Source organism: Cannabis sativa, chromosome 9, assembly GCF_029168945.1.
Source record: "Cannabis sativa cultivar Pink pepper isolate KNU-18-1 chromosome 9, ASM2916894v1, whole genome shotgun sequence".
Lineage (NCBI taxonomy): Eukaryota > Viridiplantae > Streptophyta > Magnoliopsida > Rosales > Cannabaceae > Cannabis > Cannabis sativa.
Window position 1 is genome coordinate 52,000,128 of NC_083609.1, and position 8,717 is coordinate 52,008,844.

An 8,717-nucleotide genomic window follows, 5' to 3' on the forward strand; every position below is an offset into this window, starting at 1 on the left:
CCTTCCCCAGGCGGTGTGGGATTGCACAGCTTACCCGGTATTTCCCCTTACGGATCACGGGACTACTGACTGTCACAATCACCCCCCCTTACGGGGTCCGACGTCCTCGTCGACCACACTTCCGGCTGGGTCAAGGCTCTGATACCATTTGTAACGTCCCCGCTTCAAGCCTCCATTGGGCCCTTACACCCACGGAATGAATGGCTCTTATACACGAGTACGTCCGCTGGCGCTTCTGGATCGATGACTGACCCTACAGACCAACACGAGTGTTTCCAGCGTGCTTTGTCCTCACTCGCACGCTTCCTGGGAAAACTTCCCAGGAGGTCACCCATCCTGAAATTGCTCCCAGGTCAAGCACGCTTAACTGTGGAGTTCTTTCGTGATGGGTTACCGAAAAACAAGATGCACCTTGTTGACATAGGTAGTACCAATCAATCCATTTAAGCCCTCTTCAACTGTGTAGTCCCATACCTACACAGTCTCAGAATCATCCCACTTGACCCTACCCAGGCGGTGTGGGATTGCACGGCTACCGGTATTTCCGTTACGGATCACGGGACTGCCGATCGTCACAATCACCCCCGCACGGGGTCCGACGTCCTCGTCGACCACACTTCCCGTGGGTCGAGGCTGCGATACCATTTGTAACGTCCCCGCTTCAAGCCTCCATTGGGCCCTTACACCCACGGAATGAATGGCTCTTATACACGAGTACGTCACTGGCTGCTTCTGGATCGATGGTGACCTACAGACCAACACGAGTGTTTCCAGCGTGCTTTGTCCTCACTCGCACGCTTCCTGGGAAAACTTCCCAGGAGGTCACCCATCCTAAAATTACTCCCAAGTCAAGCTCGCTTAACTGTGGAGTTCTTTCGTGATGGGCTACCGAAAAACAAGATGCACCTTGTTGATATAGGTAGTACCAATCAATCCATTTAAGCCCTCTTCAATTGTGTAGTCCCATACCTACACAGTCTCAGAATCATCCCACTTGACCTTCCCCAGGCGGTGTGGGATTGCACAGCTTACCCGGTATTTCCCCTTACGGATCACGGGACTACTCGTGGGTGTAAGGACCCAATGGAGGCTTGAAGCGGGGACGTTACAAATGGTATCAGAGCCTTGACCCAGCCGGAAGTGTGGTCGACGAGGACGTCGGACCCCGTAAGGGGGGGTGATTGTGACAGTCAGTAGTCCCGTGATCCGTAAGGGGAAATACCGGGTAAGCTGTGCAATCCCACACCGCCTGGGGAAGGTCAAGTGGGATGATTCGAGGCCGTGTAGGTATGGGACTACACAGTTGAAGAGGGCTTAAATGGATTGATTGGTACTACCTATGTCAACAAGGTGCATCTTGTTTTTCGGTAGCCCATCACGAAAGAACTCCACAGTTAAGCGAGCTTGACTTGGGAGTAATTTTAGGATGGGTGACCTCCTGGGAAGTTTTCCCAGGAAGCGTGCGAGTGAGGACAAAGCACGCTGGAAACACTCGTGTTGGTCTGTAGGGTCAGTCATCGATCCAGGAAGCAGCCAGAGTGACGTACTCGTGTATAAGAGCCATTCATTCCGTGGGTGTAAGGGCCCAATGGAGGCTTGAAGCGGGGACGTTACAGGTGGCCTCCCTTCTGAAGATCCTAATCTGCATCTCTCTAACTTCATGGAACTTTGTGAAACTTTTAAGGTTAATGGAGTTAGCGATGATGCCATTCGACTGAGATTGTTTCCATTCTCGCTCAGAGAACGAGCCAAGAGTTGGTTGAATTCCTTGCCACCTAATTCTATTGCCACATGGAATGATTTGGCAACAAAATTCTTGTCAAAGTTCTTTCCTCCAGCCAAGTCTGCAAAGCTGAGAGGAGAAATCAATAATTTCTGCCAACAAGATAATGAATCTCTCCATGAGGCTTGGGAGAGGTTTAAAGATCTGATCAGGAGGTGTCCTCATCATGGTATAGAGAAGTGGATGCTGGTTCACAACTTCTACAACGGGCTGGTTGGTAATACTAGAACTCTAATAGATGCAGCAGCGGGCGGAGCTTTTATGAGAAAGAGTGCTAATGAGGCGTATGATCTATTGGAGGAGATGGCTCTAAACAATCAGCAGTGGCCAACTGAAAGGAGTCAATCTAAGAAGGTAGCTGGTGTGTTAGAAGTTGATCCCATCACAAAGTTAACAGCTCAGGTTGAGGCATTGACAAAAATAATTGCAGGGCAAGCTAAACAAGCCCAAATTGTTTGTGAGTTATGTGGAGGAAGTCATCACTTTTCGGAGTGTCAAGCAGATGTGGATGATTTGCCAATGGATGAAGCTAAAGCCATTGGGAATTTTTCACAGAACAACAACAACAACAATTATGGGTTCAACCAGGGTAACAACCGAAGAAATAGTGGGTTCTATCAGCAAAGAAATCAGAACCAACAGTTTAATCAGCAACAAGCCTGCGGTGGAAGTTCTAGTTTGCGTACAGATTCTTTGCTCCAATTTATGACCGAAACTAGATCTTCAATTAAAGACCTGCGGACTCGGATGGGCCAGCTAACAACTCAGGTAGCAACCCGCCCTCAAGGAAATTTGCCTAGCACAACTGAAGTCAATCCCAAAGAAAACTGCAAGGCAATTACCCTGAGGAGCAGTAAGAAGTATGATGGGCCCGAGTTACCACAACCAGTTGAGGTAGACAAAGAAATAAATGCTCAACCAGTACAAACACCAACACCAACAGCAGAGAAGGCTACTGACAGCCCAGCACCACCACAGTCTCCACCGATTAGTATTGATCATCATGTAAAAATACCCTATCCTCAGAGGCTCAGAAAGTCAAGCTTAGACAAGCAGTTCACCAAGTTTCTAGAAGTCTTCAAAAGACTTCACATTAACAATCCTTTTGCTGAAGCTCTAGAGCAGATGCCAAGTTATGTGAAGTTTATGAAGGAAATTTTGTCAAAGAAGAGGAAGATGGAAGATTATGAGACAGTGGCTCTAACTGAAGAGTGTAGCGCTATTCTACAGAAGAAACTCCCTCCAAAACTCAGAGATCCAGGGAGCTTCACTATTCCTTGTACTATTGGAAAAATTGAAGGAATAAATGCACTATGTGATTTAGGAGCCAGTATAAACTTAATGCCTTTGTCAGTGTTTAAAAGACTGCAGCTGGGTGAAGCAAAGCCAACTACGGTAACTCTTCAATTGGCGGATCGATCACTAGCTCATCCTAGAGGAGTCATTGAGGATGTGTTAGTAAAAGTTGACAAGTTCATCTTTCCAGCTGACTTCATTGTTCTGGATATGGAAGAAGACAGCAATGTTCCTATCATCCTGGGGAGACCTTTCTTGGCAACAGGGAAAGCACTAATTGATGTTCAGAAAGGAGAGTTAAAGCTGAGGGTACAAGGAGATGAAGTTGTATTTAATGTGCTCAAAGCAATGACCTACCCTACGGCTAGTGACAACTGTTTTGCAATTGATGTGGTGGACCAGTTGGTGGAGACAAAGACGCATGCTGAAGACCCTCTTAATCTGACATTGGTACAAGAAGAGGTGGTGGAACAAGACGGTAAGGAAGCTTATGAGTATGCTTTGTGGCTCGACTCTTATGGACCGCTGAATAGAAAATACTATGAAGAGTTAGGAGTCATACCAACAAAGCCTACCCCATCTACTGAAAAGCCTCCTCAACTAGAGTTAAAAGTCCTACCAGAGCATCTCAGGTATGAATATTTGGGAGAAAATAAGACACTTCCTGTTATTGTGGCATCTTCCCTATCTTCTGTAGAGACAGACAAGCTATTACGGGTTCTAAGGAAGCATACAAAAGCCATTGGATGGACTTTAGCAGATATTAAAGGGATCAGCCCTTCAACTGTAATGCATAGAATCTTAATGGAGGAAGGAGTGAAGCCAACCATTGATGCACAACGAAGATTAAATCCACCAATGAAGGAGGTTGTCAGAAAAGAAGTCTTAAAGTGGTTAGATGCCGGGGTAGCGTATCCTATTTCAGATAGTAAATGGGTGAGTCCAGTCCAAGTTGTTCCAAAGAAAGGAGGGATGACGGTGGTGAAGAATGAAAAGAATGAACTCATCCCAACCAGAACTGTCACGGGATGGAGAATTTGCATTGACTACCGGAAACTCAACAAGGCCACAAGAAAAGATCACTTTCCACTCCCATTCATTGATCAGATGTTAGACAAGTTGGCAGGTCAAGAGTACTATTGTTTCCTTGATGGGTACTCAGGGTATCACCAAATAGCTATAGCACCGGAGGATCAAGAGAAAACAACATTCACATGTCCATATGGTACTTTTGCTTTTCGACGAATGCCATTTGGGCTGTGTAATGCTCCAGCAACATTTCAGAGGTGTATGATGGCCATATTTTCAGATTTAATAGAAAAGTGCATCGAGGTGTTCATGGATGATTTTTCAGTGTTTGGTTCATCGTTTGATCAATGTTTAAGCAACTTGGAATTGGTTTTAACAAGGTGCGAAGACTCTAATTTGGTGTTGAATTGGGAAAAGTGCCATTTCATGGTTACAGAAGGAATAGTGCTGGGACATAAAATCTCGAAAGAAGGTATTGAGGTTGACAGAGCCAAAGTATCTACAATTGAGAACTTGCCTCCTCCAGTTTCAGTTAAGGGAGTTCGAAGCTTCTTGGGTCATGCCGGGTTCTATAGAAGATTTATCAAAGACTTCTCCAAAGTTGCCAAACCGCTATCCAATCTTCTCGCTAGTGGAGTACCTTTTGAATTTGGGAAAGATTGTCTTGAAGCATTCCAGATTCTCAAGGAGAAGTTAATCTCAGCACCGATCGTGACTACACCAAACTGGGAATTACCTTTTGAAATCATGTGTGATGCAAGTGATTATGCTATTGGAGCAGTTTTGGGACAACGGGTTGACAAGGTATTCAGAACCATTTACTATGCAAGCAAAACCTTGAATGATGCCCAACTGAACTACGCTACTACAGAAAAAGAGATGCTAGCTATAGTGTTTGCATGTGACAAATTTTGACCCTACTTGATTGGCAATAAAGTGATAGTGTATACAGATCATTCAGCAATCAAATACTTGATGACTAAGAAGGATGCCAAACCACGACTGATTCGATGGGTTCTTCTTTTGCAAGAATTTGATCTAGACATAAAAGACAAGAAGGGTACTGAGAACTTGGTGGCAGATCACTTGTCAAGACTAGAGCCGGAAGAAAGTCAGAATACGAAAGAGGTACAAATAAATGAACAATTTCCTGATGAACAACTCTTTAGTGTGAGGGAAAGTCTTATGGTACCATGGTATGCTGATTATGTTAACTACTTAGCTGCCAATATCACTCCTCCTGAGCTATCTCGCCAGCAATTAAAGAAATTCTTTTCCGAGGTGAAACATTACTACTGGGAAGAACCAATCCTCTACAAGCACTGTGCAGATCAGATAATAAGAAGGTGTGTGCCTGAAGAGGAGATGTACTCTATTCTTAATCACTGTCATGCTCTACCATGTGGGGGACATTTCAGTGGAACTAGAACAGCTGCCAAAGTGTTGCAAAGCGGGTTCTTTTGGCCAACACTTTTCAAAGATGCTAGTACTTTTGTGAAGGCATGTGATCGTTGTCAGCGTACAGGAAACATCTCAAAGAGAAACGAAATGCCTTTGACAGGAATCTTGGAAGTAGAGTTGTTTGATGTATGGGGGATAGACTTTATGGGTCCTTTTCCTTCATCATTTAGCAATCTATACATTTTATTAGCTGTGGATTACGTATCAAAATGGGTAGAAGCTGCAGCAACACCAGCTAATGATGGAAAAACAGTTCTTCGTTTCCTTCAGAAGAATATATTCACACGGTTTGGTACTCCCCGAGCGATCATAAGCGATGAAGGGAGTCATTTCTGCAACAAACAGTTCGAAGCACTTCTTTCAAAATATGGTGTTCGTCATAGAACTGCCCTCCCCTATCATCCGCAAAGTAATGGCCAAGCCGAGATTTCTAACCGGGAAATAAAGATGATTCTGGAGAAAACGGTGCAGAGATCAAGGAAAGATTGGTCAAGAAAGTTGGATGATGCATTGTGGGCCTACAGAACAGCGTTCAAAACGCCAATCGGGATGTCACCATATCGGTTGGTGTTTGGAAAGGCGTGTCATTTACCAGTGGAGTTAGAACACAAAGCTTATTGGGCAATGAAAACTCTGAACATGGACTTAAAAGCTGCTGGGCAGAAAAGACTACTACAGTTGGATGAGTTGGAAGAATTTCGAAACGAAGCTTATGAGAACGCTAAGATTTACAAGGAAAGAACTAAGAGATGGCATGACCGAAATCTAGTCAGAAAGGAGTTTCAACCTGGTCAACAAGTTCTACTCTTCAACTCAAGACTAAAGTTGTTCCCTGGTAAATTAAAGTCAAGGTGGTCAGGGCCATTTACGGTGATCAAAGTGTTTCCCTATGGAGCAGTGGAACTAAAAGGTCAAGGTCCTAATACTTTCAAAGTGAATGGGCAGCGATTAAAGCTCTACTTGGGAGGTCAATTTGATCAAACCAAGTCCGCCATGATTCTGGCGCCAATATGAAGATCTCGATCAACGTCTAGCTAAGCGACGATAAAGTTAGCGCTAATTGGGAGGCAACCCAAATTTCTTTATGATTTAGTGAATTATTTTTAGTTTTTGCTGTTATTTTTCTTTTTCGGTTTTAAAAAAAAATTAAAAAAAAAAAAAAAGTGGGACTCGCTTAGTGGCCGCGGCGAGATAGACTTTGGCCGCGGCCATAAGGTCCTTACAGAGAGACCTGAAATTTATCGAAATCTAGCCACGGCGAGGCTTTATATGGCCGCGGCTAGAATGGTCAGTTTTCCCTTTTTAAACCCCAAATCCGTAACATTTCAAATCAAACCCCACATTCATACCCCTACCTTCTCCAGCCGAAAAACCATTCTTCTCACCCTATTTTCTTCATCTAATCCCATTCAAACCAATTTTCATCAAATTTATCCATAAACTCTCTTCCTAAATCATCATAATCCCTTATTTCTCTCATCTAACACTCTTTTCCTCTAAAAATCCATTCCAAAATCCCTAAACCTCACCCAAAATTTCAGAAAAATCACTATTCGCCTTCTTTTTCCCTAAAGCTTCAAGGTTCTCATCAATGGAGGTTGACTAAAGATTGATTTTCATTAAGGTAATAAATTTTAATCTCTCTACACAAGTTTGATTGGATTATTTGTGGATTGTTAGAAAATATTAGACTTTGTGTTGAAGTTTTTGGAATTTTTGCTCATACATTGTTGAATATTATTGTGGTGAGTGCAATTGAGTGTGATTGTGAAAGGGTTAATTCCCGGGAAGTGGATTTTTAAGGGGAAGTGTTGTCGAAATTTTGAAAAATCTTGAGAGTTAGAAAAAAATTTGGGTGCTATGGGTCCAAAAAGGTAAAGAGTGAGTGAGGAAGTGGGAGCGTCATCATCCAACCCACCTAGGGGTCGCTCTAATCTGGATAGAGTAAGGTTTACCAACATGGATGCTCAAGAGAGGTTTTTGAAATTGAAAGATAGGGCATTCATTGAAGATAGAGGGATAGACATTGTAAACCTAAGCCAAACTGCAAACATCCCTCCTGCCTTTGCATCTATTAGAGATCAAATTTTAAATAGGCAGTGGACTAAGTTTGTAGATGTCACTGAGCGGGGTAACCAAACTCTAGCTTTAGAATTCTTAGCCAACTGGCCTGAAAGAGAGGATGCCAAAGTAAGAGTTAGGGGGGTTAAGGTGCCTGCTTCCACAGCCGATATTCATGCTCTTTATGAGCTTCCAACCTTTACTATAGAGCAGCAACGTTTGAAGCAGCAAATCCGAACAAAGAGTTTGGATTATGTGGATATAGCCGAAACTCTAGGGTATCCGGGACTTAGATTTCATACCTATGATGGAGAACCGTATCAATTGTTTCGGTGTGAACTCAACCCAATAGCCAAAGCGTGGCTGTACTTTGTCAGTGCAAGGTTGCTCCCGAACAAACACTTTTCTGATGCTCAGATTGACAGGCTTAAATATGTTTATGGAATTATGAAAGGGTATAATTTGAATGTGGGGGACATCATTCGACTGACATTTGATATAATGGTTGAGGGTTCTTGCGGTGGTGGACTTGGGCTTGCTGGCATTATCACTGATCTGTGTGAGAAACATGGAGTACCACAGTACTCTTATGATACTAAGGTAGCGCCGCAACGTAGTATCAATTTATCCACTGTTATGCGACTCAAACCTCCTCACCCTCATGGTCAACCACCAGCTCGGGGAGATCCTCCCGCACCAGAACAAGAGGAGCATGAGGATATTGAACCACCACGTCTTGTCGGGCCTCTTGACCCCACCATGCAATACACTCACAATCAGCTGAATTATCTGATTCAGCAGAACATGCATATGCAGAATTACATGGCCCAGCGGAGTATCTTTGATGAGCAGCAGGTGGCTCAATTGAACACACTTGTCACGAGGATGAATATCGGTGTGGATGATCCAAATTATTTTCCCATGCCACCCCGCTTCAACCCTTATGACCAGCCACCGCCGCCGAACCCCTTTTAAGGGGCTCAGGTAAGTTTCTCTCACCCTGGTTTATTTTCATCCATTGGGGACAATGTGCATTTTAGTTTGGGGGGGGAGACTTAAATTTTTCAGTTTCAGTTTATTTGTTTTA

At 43.8% G+C, this 8,717-nt stretch overlaps 1 non-coding gene across 1 annotated transcript; it reads right to left on the reverse strand.

Moving 5' to 3' along the window:
* Window positions 1–1,849: 1,849 nt before the first annotated feature.
* On the reverse strand, window positions 1,850–1,956 carry LOC115708357 (small nucleolar RNA R71). The gene has a single exon (XR_004009858.1). It is a non-coding gene; the product is annotated as a small nucleolar RNA R71 (small nucleolar RNA).
* Between the last annotated feature and the right edge of the window lie 6,761 nt (window positions 1,957–8,717).